Source organism: Amphiprion ocellaris, chromosome 8 (assembly GCF_022539595.1).
Source record: "Amphiprion ocellaris isolate individual 3 ecotype Okinawa chromosome 8, ASM2253959v1, whole genome shotgun sequence".
NCBI classification, from domain to species: domain Eukaryota; kingdom Metazoa; phylum Chordata; class Actinopteri; family Pomacentridae; genus Amphiprion; species Amphiprion ocellaris.
The window spans coordinates 4,160,101-4,178,200 of record NC_072773.1 but is presented as its reverse complement, the minus strand read 5'-3'; the positions used below and the strand labels follow the sequence as shown (position 1 = coordinate 4,178,200).

Here is an 18,100-nt window from a genome sequence, read left to right as displayed (position 1 = left end):
CAATAAACTCACAATCGATTAAACACAAATTAATTATAAATATAAACACAATATCAACTTTAAAGTCCAAAATACACTGGACATCCAAAAGAAAAGTCACACACTCTAATGTTTCATTGGACTGCCTTTAGCACTGAGAACAACATACATTCGCCATGGCATCATTTCGATAAGCTTCTGCAATGTCACAGCATTTATTTCTGTCCAGAGTTGGATTAATTTTCTACCAAGATCTTATATTGATGATGGGAGAGTCGGACTGCTGCTCAAAGTCTTCTCCAGAACATCCCAAAGATTCTCAGTGGGGCTGAGGTCTGGACTCTGTGGAGGTTAATCCATCTCATGCTCCCTGATCCACTCATTCTCAATGTGACCCCATGAATCCTGGCATCATCATCTTGGAACTTGTCCATGAACATCAGGGAAGAAAAACTCCATTGATGGAAAGACCTGATCATTCAGTATATTCAGGTATCAGCTGACCTCATTCTTTGGGAACATAACGTTGCTGAACCTGACCAACCCCAGATCATAACCCAAACCCCCACAGGCTGGTAGACACTAGACATGATGAGGGCATCACTTCATCTGCCTCTCTTCTTACCCTGATGCCCCCATCACTCTGGAACAGGTGACATGATCAGATCACATGACCTTCTTTCATTGCTCCAGAGTCCAGTTTTTATGCTACCTAGCAAATTGAATCTTTTTTTTTTCTGATTAACCTCACTGATCAGTGGTTTTCTTAGAGCTACAGCTGTTTAGTCCCAATCCATTGAGTTCCCTTCACATTGTCCATGTGGAAGCGTTACTTTCACTATTAAACATAGCTGTGAGTTCTACTGTTGATTTCCTACGATCATATAAGAGTTTGTTCTGACCACATTTGTTCCTCAAAGATGACGGTTCTCCTATGGAAGCAAATCAGACTCATCAGATTCTGAATTTTAAAAGCTGCTGAATTTGTTACTTTGAATTTTTTTGCATCAAAATTTCGTATGTGAATTTTTTATGCCTGAATTTAGCTCATCAAAATTCTAAAAACCAGTTAAAAATTCAATGTCTTCAAAATTCGCCATCAAAAAAATTCGATGTGTTCAAAATTCACCATCAAAAAATTCAATGTTCAAAATTCGCCATCAAAAAATTCAATGTTAAAAAATTCGCTGTCAAAAAATTCGCTGTTCACATCTGGGAGACTCAGGCGTAAACAATCGATCCTGGCCAAAATCGAACCAACGCCCAGCCAATCACGTGGCGCTCCTCCGGTCATGTGACGTAGACGGTTCACCTCACAAGACCGGGGTCAACCACGGCTACCAGCATGAACGACGGCGCTTCAGTGAGTGTATTAATCCTTTTTGTCCTGTATGTGGTTTGTTTTTGTGAGAGTCAGTTAGCTGTAATGCATGCCGTTAGCTGCGCTAGCACAGCGTTAGCCGCGCTAATACAGCGCTAGCACAGCGTTAGGCGCGCTAATACAGCGCTAGCCACGCTAATACAGCGTTAGGCGCGCTAATACAGCGCTAGCCACGCTAATACAGCGTTAGCCGCGCTAATACAGCGCTAGCCGCGCTAATACAGCGCTAGCACAGCGTTAGCCGCGCTAATACAACGCTAGCACAGCGCTATCACAGCGTTAGCCGCGCTAATACAACGCTAGCACAGCGCTATCACAGCGTTAGCCGCGCTAATACAACGCTAGCACAGCGCTATCACAGCGTTAGCCGCGCTAATACAACGCTAGCACAGCGCTATCACAGCGTTAGCCGCGCTAATACAACGCTAGCACAGCGCTATCACAGCGTTAGCCGCGCTAATACAACGCTAGCACAGCGCTATCACAGCGTTAGTCGCGCTAATACAACGCTAGCACAGCGCTATCACAGCGTTAGTCGCGCTAATACAACGCTAGCACAGCGCTATCACAGCGTTAGCCGCGCTAATACAACGCTAGCACAGCGCTATCACAGCGTTAGCCGCGCTAATACAACGCTAGCACAGCGCTATCACAGCGTTAGTCGCGCTAATACAGTGTTAGCCGCGCTAATAAAGCGCTAGCACAGTAATGAGGTCATACAGACAGCACGTTCTGCAGCTGGGTAGTTGAGTAACAATTTTATAAACGCACAAATGGGTGGAAGTGTGATTTATGCGCCCGAAAATGCAGTTAAGTCACAGAGCAGTAGGGTTGCCACCTTTCAGAAATGAAAATAAAGGACGCCCACCACGGCTCCTTGGGGCCACAGTTCAGTAAAATCGGAAAGATATTCACAGATTCAGAATTCCACCATCAATAACTCATTATAAACGATGCCTCTTTTCCATCGCTGTAAGGTAGACAATGTGCTACAAGCCTAGTTTTATCAACAGTAGCTGTCTTTCAAGCTGCAGGAATAACATTGGTGTCAACAGGAGCCATTTGAAGGCTTCAGTGATTCTGGTGACACTACAGTGTATCAGAGAGAAGCTATTGAATATTTGTGTCTCTCTTTGCTGTTGCAGCAGTTTTGCAATTTGCACACAGTCCCTGTTCACTCCATAGACATCAATGTTATTCGTGCAGCTTGAAAGACAGCTACTGTTGATAAAACTGGGCTTGTAGCACATTGTCTACCTTACAACGGTGGGAAAGAGGCATCGTTTATGTTTTGACCAGTGTTGCCAACTCCTCAGTAAGGAAAGTAGCTATTGGCTGTCCTAAAAGTCACTAGAAGTCGCTAAATGATGTCATCGCCTAATTGGCACAATTTCCCGTTTGCATGTAATTGTAATCAACATTGTGGGAGAGACAAAAAGTGAGTTTAAAATACCCAAAATATGTTTCTGAACTAGAGGCTAAATGCAGTGATTTATTTTAGTGTGACAGTGAAGAAACATTTTCATTTCCATCCCGCTCTGTAAGCAGGACGGGATCTGCAGAGACTTTGATTCATCTGCTGTCTGGACATGGAGTGATGTGGGTCTCCTCTAATCAGACAGTAGGATGCTGCAGGTCACTAGACTGACCCCCTGTGCTTTGGAAGGGGAGGAGCTCACAGCGCCACCCGCTGCTTATTGAGGACAGCAAAACGATCCCAGCTTTCATGTCAGACAGGGGCGGATCCAGATTAATTTTAGTGGGGGGCGGGGGGCACGGGGGGTACAACAGATATTTTGTGGGGGGGGTTGTAAGTTTTAAAGCTGCTACCGACCTCTCGCTTTTACAAAGTTTTTTTTCATGTTTTTTTTTTTTTGGCTCTTTAACCCAATAGGAAAGCTGTATATGACCTTTTCATTTTGGACTGTTAACATTCAAATTATGATGGACTTGTTTCCTTGTTTCTGTGAATTACAACATCATTAGCTGCAACATCTGCCTATTATGTAAAACTGGTAGCTCAACGACAGCATCCTGAGGGCAATTAAGTGACAAATATTGTGCAAGAACAGCACTATTACAACCCTGACAATTTCCACTTCTTAGAATGTTTACTGCCAATTATCACACATAAAACAAGAAATAATATTCTGTACTAATACTTCTGTACTAGCCAATACACAGTGAATAAATATTATCTGAAAGTCGGGTTATTGTTTTTTATCAGCACAATACAAAAAGATTCATGTTAGACATATTCCAGTTAAGACTAGAATATCATGATTTATGTAAGTTTACCTCAATAATATGAATGTTCAGGTTAAGATTGTACAGTGATATTTATTATGTAAGTTTAACTGATTAAATTTAATGACTCTGCACTGCAATATTATTTATTATTTAGATTTACATCATTATTATAATATTTAGGGTCAGACTCTACAGTATTAAGATTAAGAAATCAAATATTCTATAAAATGTAAATACACTGAACTCATTTGGATATATTTAAGTGAGACTCTACAATATTCTTTGACACAAATCTATCTAAATCAAAATTTTAATCATTTTTACTCCAAACATTTACTGGACCGATTTAAACATTAAAATCACTCCTTTCTAATCCTCTGCTGTACGTTCAAACCTGAGGCCCTAAATAGAAACACACAAGTATCTGATTGAAGGAACTTCTGCAGAGTCCTGGTTCCAGAACATGATGATAGAATTATAGACAAACTTTAACAAAAGCTGCCTGAGAGTTTACAGGTTTTTATGTTAGATTTCTTCAGTAATTTAATGAGTTATCAGCAAAAATCAAGTGATCATTTGATGAACTTCATTTCCTAAAACATCCAGAATTGGAGCTCATATCTTTGGCAGCTGTAAAGTTTCTGCTCCTTCAAAGTTCACAACACAATGAATGAATTCCTAAAACACTCTCAATGCTGGAGAGCAATGTTCCCTGTAATTTTTCCTGAGTGTGAGCAAACACACAAACTCCCTGAGCGTCCCTTGGACCACTGTGAGCAACATCAGACGTGTGCACTGTGGTCACACCAGCATCACATCCATTCAAGTTACATGGTTCATTAAAAGAATCAAATTACAGCATTTACATTTCTGTTAAAACACTTTGTCAACAGGAGCCAGTTGAAGGCTGCAGTGATTTTAGTGACACTACAATGTATAAGAGTGAAGTTATTGAATATTTGTCTCTCTTTACTGTTGCAGTGGTTTTGCAAATTGCAGACGGACCCTGTTCACTCCATAGACACCAATGTTATTCCTGTAGCTTGAAAGACAGCTACTTTTGATAAAACTGGGCTTGTAGCACATTGTCTGCTTTGCAACAATGGGAAAGAGGCACCGTTTATGTTTTGACAACCTATATCTAACGAGTTATTGATGCTGGAAGTCTGAATCTGTGAATATCTTTCCAACTTTACTGAACTTGGGGCCACTACCACCTAAGGAGTGATATATTTAATTTTGAAAAAAGCATTTAGCCATACTTAAAGCTTTAAGTGCTTTATTAACACGGAACTAAAAATTTTGTATTGTTTTATTATCACAGGTTCTGTCTGAAAAGAGGTGGCATCATTTTAAACAGTGAAATCAAACTAACAAAATGTAATGACCAACCAGTGAGCAATACTGGATTCTGCAAAAACATAAACAACTTTTTTAAAATCGAAATCTTATCTAAACACAGTTAGTGTATTAACTTATTTTTGTGTGTATACATGTATTTATTGATTTATTTAGTACTGTTAACATATCAGAGTTCTGAGTGAATTTTTCTTAAGATAGACAAAGACCATTTATTGATTACATATAGGCTGTTAAATGTTTATTAAAAACTAAAAAGCATTTTAAATAAAACTATTCAATTCAATTCAATTCAATTCAATTCAATTTTATTTATATAGCACCAATTACAGTCAAATTGTCTCGGGACGCTTTACAGAACCCATATGCCTGAACCCCCAGAGCAGCCAAAAGGCGACAGTGGCAGGAAAACACCCTTTTAACAGGGAAAAAAACCTCGAGCAGAACCCGGCTATAATGTGGGGGGACCCATCTGCTGCTGGCCGGGTGGGTTGACTTAGGCATTTATTGAGTCACTAAAATACTGTAGAGTACAGACCACATCAGCATGATTATAAGCATCCTCTGGTAAATTAACAACCAGATACTGATGTCTCTCACCATATGGACTTCAGGAGATGACTGGGGGATGATAAACTGTGACCTACTGGTTGGGTTCTCTCTGTTCTCATGTTTCTTACATGTTTGTCCCCTGACAGCCGGGTTCTAATGTTTTTTGAGCAACACACCATACTATGACGTTTTTACAATGATGGTTCTGCTATGGAACCAGTTTGACATGTTCAGGTGTTCTTTGTGTGAAAACTCAGAGATTTCAGGGATCAGAAGGTGGTTTTCAACTTTCTTTGTTAACTTTCTGCTTCAACTTTAAACTAAATTTCCTTCACTAAGCCAGCCCTCTGGACTTCCAGTAAGCTGTGTTCCTATTGGCTGTCCAGGTGGCTGCTTGGTGTTATCAGGAACACCTGAGCAGCTCAGTGTCTTCCTGCTTTATTTAGCTGCAGACAAACATTTCCTCTGCTTCTCTTCACCACTGAACTGGGTTTGGCTTCGTTGCTTTAGTTTGTTCTTTAGGCATTGGCTTGCAGCTTCCAGCAGTAAAATCGTCTTTAATGTGTTTCTTGGTGTGTTTTAGGGCTTTGTACTGGATAGTTGTCTTGGTAAATGTGGTTCTTTAGCCACAGTTAGCACATGGTGCTAATGTGTGCAGTGATTAGTGGATTTGGTGCAGCTGAGTTGTGTCTTTATCTTGGCTGTAGTGAGTCTTCAGAGGTTTTTGGTCAGACACATTCTGTATTCTTGTTTGAGAACCAACGTTGGTTGTCCAGAAGGTAAGAGTTCCTGTCCTGATTCTCTGTTCTCAGAGGTTCTCTGGTAGGGTGCAGGAGACTTTAGTGTTTGGGTTGTACTAGTTTGGTTTTTGTACGGTTTCATTTGGATGACTATCTTGAGGCCCCTCCATGTGGTTTAGTGAGGTTTTCTGCAACAGTTCTACAAAGCAACCTGCAGCAGAAGAGACTTTGAGAGTTTTTAGGAAGTTCTGGAGACCAGACTTTAGAGCAGCAGAAACATTTGTCAGCAGTTTGAGCAGGAGAAGGTGAGCTTCAGAGTAGAAATGAGAAGGAAACCTTCTTGACCCGTGTGGTGAGGTCCTGTACCAAGAGTTTGAGCAGGTTGTGAAGAGTCTGTAGTTCTTTGGTCTGAAAGCACAAGAAGAGTCGACTCATTAAAGGAGAAAACAGGAGATATTGTTGGTTCTTCTGTCGCTCTGCAGTTTCCTTAGACTGAATATCAAGTTTATATTTTTAATGATTTCCCATGTGAGCCCAAGAAGACTTCAATAAACTCCCTCCATCCCCTGGACACAACACGTTTTATTACCATGTTAAATCTTTTTTTTTTTTTAATGTTTTTGAGTTTTAATCATAATTTTAGCAGTTTTTTCTCTTTGCTTGATTAGTTTTGTCATCTGTGTAAACGGTGCTAAACAAATAAAGTTGAATTGATAAACTGAATAATTGACTAACTCATGATTGTGGCAACAGAAATATTTTCATTGTGATTTAAGGGTTTATTTCATTTTTAAGGTTGGGGTTAAAATCTTGACAGAAAAAGAAGATTAAAAAAAAAACTACATAACAAAAAGCAATTAAATCAAAGGAAAAAAATTAATACAGTAGAACTTTTAAAAAGTTTTATTATTAAAAAGATTTAAGAAATTTAAGATGTAATTTCTAATTAAACATTTAATTTTTTAATTAAATGTTTTGTCTTTTTAAAGGTTTAATGATCCAATTAAATGTTTTGCATTTTTTAAAATGTTTAATATTCTTCTTGTTTAATTGTATTTTTTAAATGTTTAATTCTGGAAAATATTTTATTTGTAATTTTGAATATTTGTATTTTAAAAATTTTGTTTAATTTCATAATGACATGTATTGTATATTGCTGAATTATCTCATTCAATATTTTGTCTGTTTAATAGAGTTAAACATTAATTACAATTAAATTCTATTAAACAGACAAAATATTGAATGAGATAATTCAGCAATATACAATACATGTCATTATGAAATGAAACAAAATTTTTAAAATACAAATATTCAGAATTACAGATAAAATATTTTCCAGAATTAAACATTTAAAAAATACAATTAAACAAGAAGAATGTTAAACATTTTAAAAAATGCAAAACATTTAAACCTTTAAAAAGACAAAACACGGGCCCCCGTATAGCTCAACGGGTTAAGCGGGTGACCCATGTACAGGGGCTGGTCTTTGACGTAGTGACTTGGGTTCGAGTCCTGCTCCAGACCCTTTGCTGCATGTCTTCCCCCCGACTTTTTTCCCCCGTTTCCTGTTTGTCTCTCACTACGCCTATCCAATAAAAAGCTAAAAAGGGCCAAAAAAAAAAAAAAAAAAAGACAAAACATTTAATTAAAAAATTAAATGTTTCATTAGAAAATTACATCTTAAAGACAATAAAACTTCAAATAGGAATTACACAGAAAATACAATGAAGCATTTAAAAAGAAAATTAAACATTAAAAGGTGGTAAAACATTTAAAAAGAAAAACCTTAAAGATTTAATCGAAACATTAAATATTGGGAAAGAAAAAGAAACTCAAACAAGCCGATAAAACATTTAAAAAAAAACAATTAAACATTAAAAAGACAAAACATTTGGAAATCAAATTAGACATTAGAAAAGAATAAAAGGTGAGAAAAGAGCAAAACTAAACATTTAAGAAGAATCAAACTAAAGACGAAACATTTCAAAAGTCACCAGTTAGACTTTAGAAGATCAAATTAAACAGAAGAGACAATAAAACGATCAAAAAGAGCAAAAACAGATAAAGGTCTGAAAGCGTTTTCTAGTCTGAAATGAAAACATCAAGTTGTTTCTTCAAACATTTCCTCTTTCTATGTTCTTGGTTTGATTGTGGACAGATTTACTAAGAACTCATTTCAGAAAACTGTTATCCAGATAAAGTCTACTAGTAGTTGAAGGCATTTATCAAACTAATGTTACCTTTTGATCTCCATAAACTTTACTCTTCAGTGAAGAGAATCAAAGATTGTTGAGGATTTCTAAAAAACCCACAGGTGAAGGTCTGAGAAGAACTCAGATGGATGGTCTAAATGTGAAATCAAGACTCATGGTCACAAGTTTTAAGGCTTCTGTTAACCATAAAGTTCAAACTAACAGAAGTACTGAGAAACTTTTAAGATTTCAGTCCTCAGACTGTCTAAAGGTTCAAACTAACAGAGAACTACTGAAGAACTTTTAAGATTTCAGTCCTCAGACTGTCTGAAGGTTCAAACTAACAGAGAAGTACTGAGAAACTTTTAAAATTTCAGTCCTCAGACTGTCTAAAGGTTCAAACTAACAGAGAACTACTGAAGAACTTTTAAGATTTCAGTCCTCAGACTGTCTGAAGGTTCAAACTAACAGAGAACTACTGAAGAACTTTTAAGATTTCAGTCCTCAGACTGTCTGAAGGTTCAAACTAACAGAACTACTGAAGAGCTTTTAGGTTTTCAGTCCTCAGACTGAAGGTTCAAACTAAAAGAGAACTACTCAGGAACTTAGAAGATTTCAGTCCTCAGACTGTCTGTCTCAATCGTACGACACAGTGTGTAACTGTATGCAGCACAGTGAGCCGGCATACTTGTTTCCATTTTCACGCTGTCTACATCAACGGAATGCACTGAAACTTTGCTCCCACTAGCTTAGCCTCGCTGTAGCACGCAGCTCAAAGGGGCGTGTCCTATCTACTCATTCATATCTATGAGAACAACGATGGCTGCACATAAGGACGCCTGACGTTGATTAGCTGTGTAAATACCATTATATACAGTCTATGGTAAATACGTATGTGAATCGCATCATTGGCTGCAGCAGCCAGTCACCGGTCACTTACTGACTCACATTGAAAAATAGCACAGAATGAATTGTTACCTGTTTATTTTATTTACAATTTAGGTTGGATTTTTTTTTTTGTGCGCAGCGCAGATTTTCTGTGCGCAGAGACCGTGTCAGCAGTGCGCAATTGCGCATGCGTGCAGCTTAGAGGGAACAGTGCTGGAGAGCGTTTGTGATGCTGAAGCAGTGATCAGTTTTTCTGTTTCTTCTCTGGAGATGCACAATGAGGGACGTCTGCAGAGACTGAGAAAGAGTCTCACCACATCCTGACATGAGGAAAAAGACTTTATTGAAGACTACAATGAGAAAAACTATCAGACAGCAGACGGCTGCATTCAAGGTGAGCTCTGAACATTTGATCTGGAACAGGAATTCAATAACGGCAGCATGAGCTTCATTTCAGTCTGTAGCTGCTGAATTCATGGATGAATCATCTGGCACTAGAGAGGAAGACCATCAAACATCCACGTCAGCTGATGGAGGTCCAAGAGTCTCACCAAACAACCAACCTACAGAGTGAAGACCTCAAATCTGATTGGACGGCCTCCTATTCAGCCACATGTGTGAACAAATGCCTCTAAGCTGATTTGTTTTCTAAAATAAATCTAGTTTGAGTCCTAATCTATGCCTGTGTGTTTGCTTCTTTACACCGCTGTTAACAGTTTAGGCTGTTAGATTGTTCCAGATAAGACAAGTACAAGATTCTTCAGAGCCGTTCTACCACGAGCCTGACAGGAAGAACTCCAACAGCTACTGAATGTTCCTGTGGTTCCCTCAAGGCTACAGGAGGAGTCCTACGAGGACGAGCCGGTCCACCTGATGGAGGCCAGTCGCTGCGGTTCAAAGCCAACACTGACTACGTGGACTTCTACTGGACCACACAGAGGCCTTCAAACCGGACCAACAAGTTCAGCGACTCCCCGACTCGTGGGTCTGAGGACGCCGCCGAGCCTCGGTCCAGCCGGCCTCCTGTCTGTGGGTGTTTGAGTGCTGAGAGGTTTGTGGATGCATGTGAATGTTCTGTGTTGAAACAGCAGCTTTGGACTCAGTAACGCCAGGAAAAACCAAGAGCTCCTTTATTTGTGACTTCCACTAAAAAAACTGATGAAAATAAGTTTGCCAGGGTTCTGACTGATAACAGATTATTAAATAATGAAAGTAATCCTTTAAATATTCCTTTGAACAATCCTTTTAGGTCTACATTTCCTTTACACTGACTTCTTGGTATATGTACAAGTATTTTGGGTGGAATATACCATTAAGCCCAATGTTCAAGGGTTCTTCTGGGAATATACCATTAAACCAACCTTTTAGGTAAATGTTCCAGGATGTTGAGTAGAATATACCATCAGATCAACCTTTTAGGTCTACATTGGAAGATTTTAGAGTAGAATATTACTCCAAACCATCCTTTAGCTCTACATTTAAGGTGGAATACTCCTTTACACCAAGATTTTTTGGTCTACATTGAAGGATTTTAGGTGGAATATTCCTTTGAATGAACTTTTTAAGTTTATGTTCAAGGATGTTGGGTGGAATATACCACCTGTTTTTGTGTTGCTCCTCGGCAACCCTAGACAGCCGGGTCGTAATGTTTTTTGAGCAACACACCATACTGTGACGTTTTTACAATGATGGTTCTACTATGGAACCAGTTTGACATGTTCAGGTGTTCTTTGTGTGAAAACTCAGAGATTTCAGGTATCAGCAGGTGGTTTTCAACTTTCTTTATTAACTTTCTGCTTCAACTTTAAACTAAATTTCCTTCACTAACCCCGCCCTCTGGACTTCCAGTAAGCTGTGTTCCTATTGGCTGTCCAGGTGGCTGCTTGGTGTTATCAGGAACACCTGAGCAGCTTGGTGTTATCAGGAACACCTGAGCAGCTCAGTGTCTTCCTGCTTTATTTAGCTGCAGACAAACATTTCCTCTGCTTCTCTTCACCACTGAACTGGGTTTGGCTCCTTTGCTTTAGTTTGTTCTTTAGGCGTTGGCTTGCAGCTTCCAGCAGTAAAATCATCTTTAATGTGTTTCTTGGTGTGTTTTAGGGCTTTGTACTGGATAGTTGTCTTGGTAAATGTGGTTCTTTAGCCACAGTTAGCACATGGTGCTAATGTGTGCAGTGATTAGTGGATTTGGTGCAGCTGAGTTGTGTCTTTATCTTGGCTGTAGTGAGTCTTCAGAGGTTTTTGGTCAGACACATTCTGTATTCTTGTTTGTGAACCAGTGTTGGTTGTCCAGAAGGTAAGAGTTCCTGTCCTGATTCTCTGTTCTCAGAGGTTCTCTGGTAGGCTGCAGGAGACTTTAGCGTTTGGGTTGTACTAGTTTGGTTTTTGTATGGTTTCATTTGGACGACTATCTTGAGGCCCCTCCATGTGGTTTAGTGAGGTTTTCTGGAACAGTTCTACAAAGCAACCTGCAGCAGAAGAGACTTTGAGAGTTTTTAGGAAGTTCTGGAGACCAGACTTTAGAGCAGCAGAAACATTTGTCAGCAGTTTGAGCAGGAGAAGGTGAGCTTCAGAGTAGAAATGAGATGGAAACCTTCTTGACCCGTGTGGTGAGGTCCTGTATGAAGAGTTTGAGCAGGTTGTGAAGAGTCTGTAGTTCTTTGGTCTGAAAGCACAAGAAGAGTCGACTCATTAAAGGAGAAAACAGGAGATATTGTTGGTTCTTCTGTTGCTCTGCAGTTTCCAGTTTCCTTAGACTGAATATCCAGTTTATATTTTAAATGATTTCCCATGTGAGCCCAAGAAGACTTCAATAAACTCTCTCCATCCCCTGGACACAACATATTTTATTACCATGTTAAATCTTATTTTTTTTAATATGTTTTTGAGTTTTAATCATAATTTTAGCATAGTTTTTTTTCTCTTTGCTTGTTTAGTTTTGTCATCTGTGTGAAAGGTGCTAAACAAATAAAGTTGAATTGATAAAGTGAATAATTGACTAACTCATGATTGTGACAACAGAAATATTTTCATTGTGATTTAAGGATTTGTTTCATTTTCAAGGTTGGGGTTAAAATATTGACAGGAAAAAAAATTAAGAAATAAACTGCATTAAAAAAAGCAATTAAATCAAAGGAAAAACATTTAATACAATAAAACTTTCATAAAGAAAATTAAACATTAAATACAATTAAATTATATTAAAAAGACAAAATAATTAAATAAACAGAAGATACAAAATGTAATTATGAAATTAAACAAAATTTATTAAACAAAAATATGAAACATTCAAGATTAAATATTTTAGATAATTAAACATTTAAAAAATAAAATTAAGCAAGAATATTACACATTTTTTAAAAATACAAAACATTAGATTATTAAACCTTTAAAAATACAAAACATTGAATTAAAAATTAAATGTTTAATTGGAAAATGAAATCTTAAAGACAATAAAACTTTAAATAGGAATTAAACAGAAAATACAATGAAGCATTTAAAAAGAAAATTAACCATTAAAAGGTGGTAAAACGTTTAAAAAGAAAAGCCTTAAAGATTTAATCGAAAAATTAAACACGGGGAAAGAAAAGGAAATTTTTCAAACAAGCCGATAAAACATTTGAAAAAACAATTAAACATTAAAAAGACAAAACATTTGGAAATCAAATCAGACATTAGAAAAGAATAAAAGGTGAGAAAAGAGCAAAACTAAACATTTAAGAAGAATCAAACTAAAGACAAAACATTTGAAAAGACACAAGTTAAACTATAGAAGATCAAATTAAACAGAAGAAACAATAAAATGATCAAAAGAGCAAAAACAGGTAAAGGTCTGAAAGCGTTTTCTAGTCTGAAATGAAAACATCAAGTTGTTTCTTCAAACATTTCCTCTTTCTATGTTCTTGGTTTGATTGTGGACAGATTTACTAAGAACTCATTTCAGAAAACTGTTATCCAGATAAAGTCTACTAGTAGTTGAAGGCATCGATCAAACTAATGTTACCTTCTGATCTCCACAAACTTTACTCTTCAGTGAAGACAATCAAAGTTTGTTCAGGATTTCTAAAAAACCCACAGGTGAAGGTCTGAGAAGAACTCAGATGGATGATCTAAATGTGAAATCAAGACTCATGGTCACAAGTTTTAAGGCTTCTGTTAACCATAAAGTTCAAACTAACAGAGAACTGCTCAAGAACTTTCAAGATTTCAGTCCTCAGACTGTCTGAAGGTTCAAACTAACAGAGAACTCCTCAGGAACTTAGAAGATATCAGTCCTTGGACTGTCTGAAAGTTAAATCTAACAGAGAACTACTGTGGGACTTAGAAAATTTCAGCCTTCGGACTGTGTGAAAGCTCAGGTCCTGAGGACTCGGGCGGTGTGGAGGCTTGGAAAGTCTTGGAACTGAGGGTTCAACCCTCCAGCACAAAGGCTGAAGTCCAACCTCCTGAGAAAAACGGTCGAGACGAGACTCAAGTTAAAAAAAAAACTCGAAAACAACAAAAAATAGATGACAAATGCGCAAAAAAAAGAAGAATTAGTATCTGAGCGAGTAGCTCAGGGGGATAAGAAGAGAACTACCAAGCGGAGGGTCGCAGGTTCAAGACCCGCCAGTGGCAGTTTTCTTTCTTTGTCTTTGTCAGAATTTTGAGAAAATTTAAGAAGTGTCTGGTCTTGAACCAGCGACCTGCAGCTCCATAGGCAAATCCTTAACTCACTGAGCTACAGACCAGATAAAAAGAAATAAATTCGTCGTCCCTTTGGCATCGTAGTTTCCAAGTGACCACATGGGTGGAGCTGAGGCGGAGCCTGGGTGGAGTCAGGGCGGAGAGTAGGCGGGGAGGTGGGTGGCGGCCTCCCCCCTCTACTCCCCCACCTCCCCACCACACCTTCCCCCACCTGACGAGTTCTTTGAGTCTCCACGAGTTCTTCGAGTCTCCACAGGTTTTCCCGAGTTTCTTGAGTTTCCACCAGGTCGGAGGCAGAACAAGTTGTCATGAAGAGGTGTTGAAGTCGGCCAGGATGGACTGACTTTTTACAGCGACTAGAAGGAAGACCACTAGAAGAGCAGGTCTTTAACCACCATCCATAAAATCCATGGAGTCGCTCTAGAGAAATGAAGGGAGGTCAATTTTTTATCAACCTCCATCCAGATGTTCAACTTGATATCTTTACTTTGACATTTTTAGCACCACAAACCTTTAGTATCACACTTTATCATTTATTAGGACTTTATCGGAATCCACCAGCAGATTTAGTTTTTGTTGAGAAACTTTATTCTTGTCATCGTGGGACTGCAGAATTTAAAACTGTTCCTTCTGTTTGACCTCATGTTTATTAGTTTTAGTGGAGAAAGTTATTTTAGTTGTCGATTAGTCTCTTAAAACCTAAATAATAAATTGGATAAGTCAAGAGGTTTAAATTTCTTACTTTGTCATATTTTAAATGTGACAGAAAATGGAAAAATAAAGCGTCTGGAGACAATTTGACCTGTAATTGGCGTTATATAAATAAAATTGAATTAAATTTGTATGTATCTTGTAATGGAGTAATTCAGCCATATATGTTGGAAAACACATTTTCTTTGTCCATTAATCTGTTGATTGTTTTCTCCACTAATTCATTTCTTGTTTTGGTTTATAAAATGTCAAACCCAAATATATTCAGTTTACTGTCATAAAAACCAAAAAGATTTACATTCATGATGCAGGAATCAGGCAGTTTTTCACTTTTTATCTTAGTTTAGTCAGAAACATAGTTGATAATGTGTGAATTGTTGCAGCTTGTGAGCCGTAGAAGGTTTTAATCTTTGGGGCCGAGTGTCAAAAAACATTTAGAAACCAACATAAACAAAGCACTCAATAAAGATTTGAACATCATTAAAGGGAAATCCAACTTTTGCATGACAATGTCTAATTAAAGGACATTAATTTCCAACGTAAATGTGTGATATTCATCCTCTGGAGCTTTCTCTTGACATCGTCTTCCACCTGGACTGGTTTGGTCGGGAGCATGTGCAACAAACATTTGAAAAACTGCACTTTAACATCAATGAATGACACTGAAGTTTAATCTCTACATAAATGAGACTGAGTCTGGATGTGCTGCTCTGTCATTAACTCCTAAGTTTAGGGAAAGTTCAAACAAAAGAGGACAGTTCAGATCAGACTTGAGAATGAGCTTATTTTGAACAAACATCTCAGACTTTCTGAGCTTCAGCACCTCTAGCAAGATATTTTAACAACAAGCAACTCAAGAGATCCAGAAGTTGGAGAGAGTTAGCTTTAGCTGAACCAAAGAACATGTGGGACGCTAACCTAGCAAACATTTCAGACTTTTCTCTGTGAATTCTGAGAAATAATTTACTATTTAACGACAAAACTACACATCTTAACTCATTAAAACGGACTCTAATTCAGTGTCATCCATCCATATTAAAGTGCAGTTACCCAAAATGTTTGTTGCATGAGCTCCAACAAAACCTGTCCAGGTAGAAGGCCACTTTGACAAACAGGAAGTGGAAGATTCCAAGCAGATTTATAGAAGGGGGAACCGGACTGTACTAAGTGTGGTCGAGTATAGAGGGGTGTTTTGTGGGTTTTTAAGGCTGATAATGATTATTAGTGAGACATTTGGAGTAGATATTCATTTGCAGTAAATGAAAGTATTTAAAATCTTGAGTTAAACTTAGAAGAACACAAACGCTAACAGAAAACTTTGTTGATATGTTTTTGTTTTGTTTACAGATGTTAAGTTAAAGGAGTTTTATTCGTGACGTATAACCAATCAAATCACTCCAGAAGACAGAGCGACCACAGGTAGATAAAGGTTCAGAGCCAAAGTAGCACCATTTTAAAATGTATTTATTACCATAAATCTGTAAAAAATAAAATACTGATAATCAGTAAATCAGTCAGCCCACAATTACTACAATTCTACAATGTATGTCTCTTTCCTTTGACTTGTTATTTGTACAATATACAATGTATATGATGGTGTTTTTTCATACCAAAGGCTATACTATGATGTTTTCTAAGAGACATATGATGCTACTCTGGTTGTTCTGGCTCTGGGCTGCTACACTCCTCCTCTGTTGTTTTCTGGATTGTACTCAGCTTCATGCCTTCGTCCACCAGGCCTCCGTTGACTCGTCCCGCCTGCCGTCTCTGGAGCTGAAGCTGGATTGGAACAGACCAAAGTACAGTCCAATCACGATGCCAGCTGCCTCTCAAAAGGCTCCTTCATCTGGCAGGTGGCAGCACTTCTTCTGAGGGGAAGCTGAGCTGGTCCAGCAGAACTTTGGAGATGTGTTCCAGTGGTTGGTGGATGTGTGGGGAGATACAGAGGGACCTTTGAATAGTTCACAAAGGAAAACAGGGAACACATTGGTAGTTTTAGTTTAGGGTGCTACTGCGGTGTGTTTTTGGGTTTTAAGAGGTGAACAGGAAGAGTTTTTTTTTCGTATTGATTATCTTTTACTTTGTTCCTGGTTGGAATGCCCATCAATGTCAACATGAAGTTCACTTTTATTTCTGTTTATTTATTTTTCTTTTACTAACACCCATTTGCTTTTAACCCCCTCACATGTTGTGTTGTTGTAAACTTACTCTTTCAAATAAATACTCGTCTAACCCTCTGGAAACCAGCGTTTGGACTGTTTTTGTGTTGCTCCTCACCTACTTCAGACAGCCGGGACACAACAACGTTTTGTGGACTAAAGGCTTTTCTATGACGTTTTTAGAGTGACATGCTATACTATGATGTTTTCTGAATGACATGCTAAACTATGGACATTTTCTGGACCAAAGGCTATACTATGACGTTTGTTGGGAACATGCTATACTATAGGCTTTTTTAATTGACATATTACTATGATGTGTTTTTTGTGTTTTTTTTAGTTTTTTAGCAACATATAATAATTTGAACCGTTTCAAAAATTACTATACTTTTACTTGTGCAATGAAATATTATTCTTTTTAGGCAAAGGCCATGTTTGATTACATATAGGCTATTAAATAAATGTTTATTAAAAACTAAAAAGCATTAAAAAATAATAACCAACTTAGGCATTTACTGTGTCACTAAAATAGTGTAGAGTGTACGGCCACATCAGCATTATTATAAGCATCCTCTGGTAAATTCACAGCTATATACTGTAGGAAATCTAGCTGATCTCATCATGATGTCCACTTACCATATGGACTTCAGGAGATGATTAGATGATGATAAACTGTGACCTGCTGGTTGGGTTCTCTCTGTTCTCATATTTCCTCCATGTTTGTCTCCTGATGCTGCCTTACTTCAGACAGTCCATGAGCAACAGAAAACACAGTTTGCCTTGTATCCATTGCCAGGGGTTCCACTCTTCCCACTCCAGTCTGTACATTTGCAAACGTTTTTGCTTCTTTAGACGTGGTGGAGTTTCAGGTGTAGACATTTTTAAACGTGCGGGTGCAGCAGCGTCTGTAACCAGGCAACCAGAGACAGGACCGGACAGGACCGAACACACAGAGACGTCTGAAGTCTGTCCACTGGACCTGGCATCGGGTCCTCGCTACATGGGTCCTACGAAGAGGAAAATGGCTGCCCTTAATATTTCCTGTGTTTTATTTTATTCATTATGCAGTTTTGATGAGTGTGTGACAGACGTGTACGGGGCATTTACGAAAATATGGAACAACTTGCGTCCCGTATTGATTCAATACGGGACGCAACAAGTTATTGTGCAATGATAGATAAATGCAGCCCGTTTTTCAACCGT

General features: G+C 38.1%; 1 long non-coding RNA gene across 1 annotated transcript; it reads left to right on the top strand.

Moving 5' to 3' along the window:
- Positions 1–1,180: 1,180 nt before the first annotated feature.
- LOC129349404 (uncharacterized) lies at positions 1,181–10,016 on the top strand. The gene is made up of 3 exons (XR_008602394.1): positions 1,181–1,342; positions 9,612–9,735; positions 9,799–10,016. It is a non-coding gene; the product is annotated as an uncharacterized LOC129349404 (long non-coding RNA).
- The last annotated feature ends 8,084 nt before the right edge of the window (positions 10,017–18,100 follow it).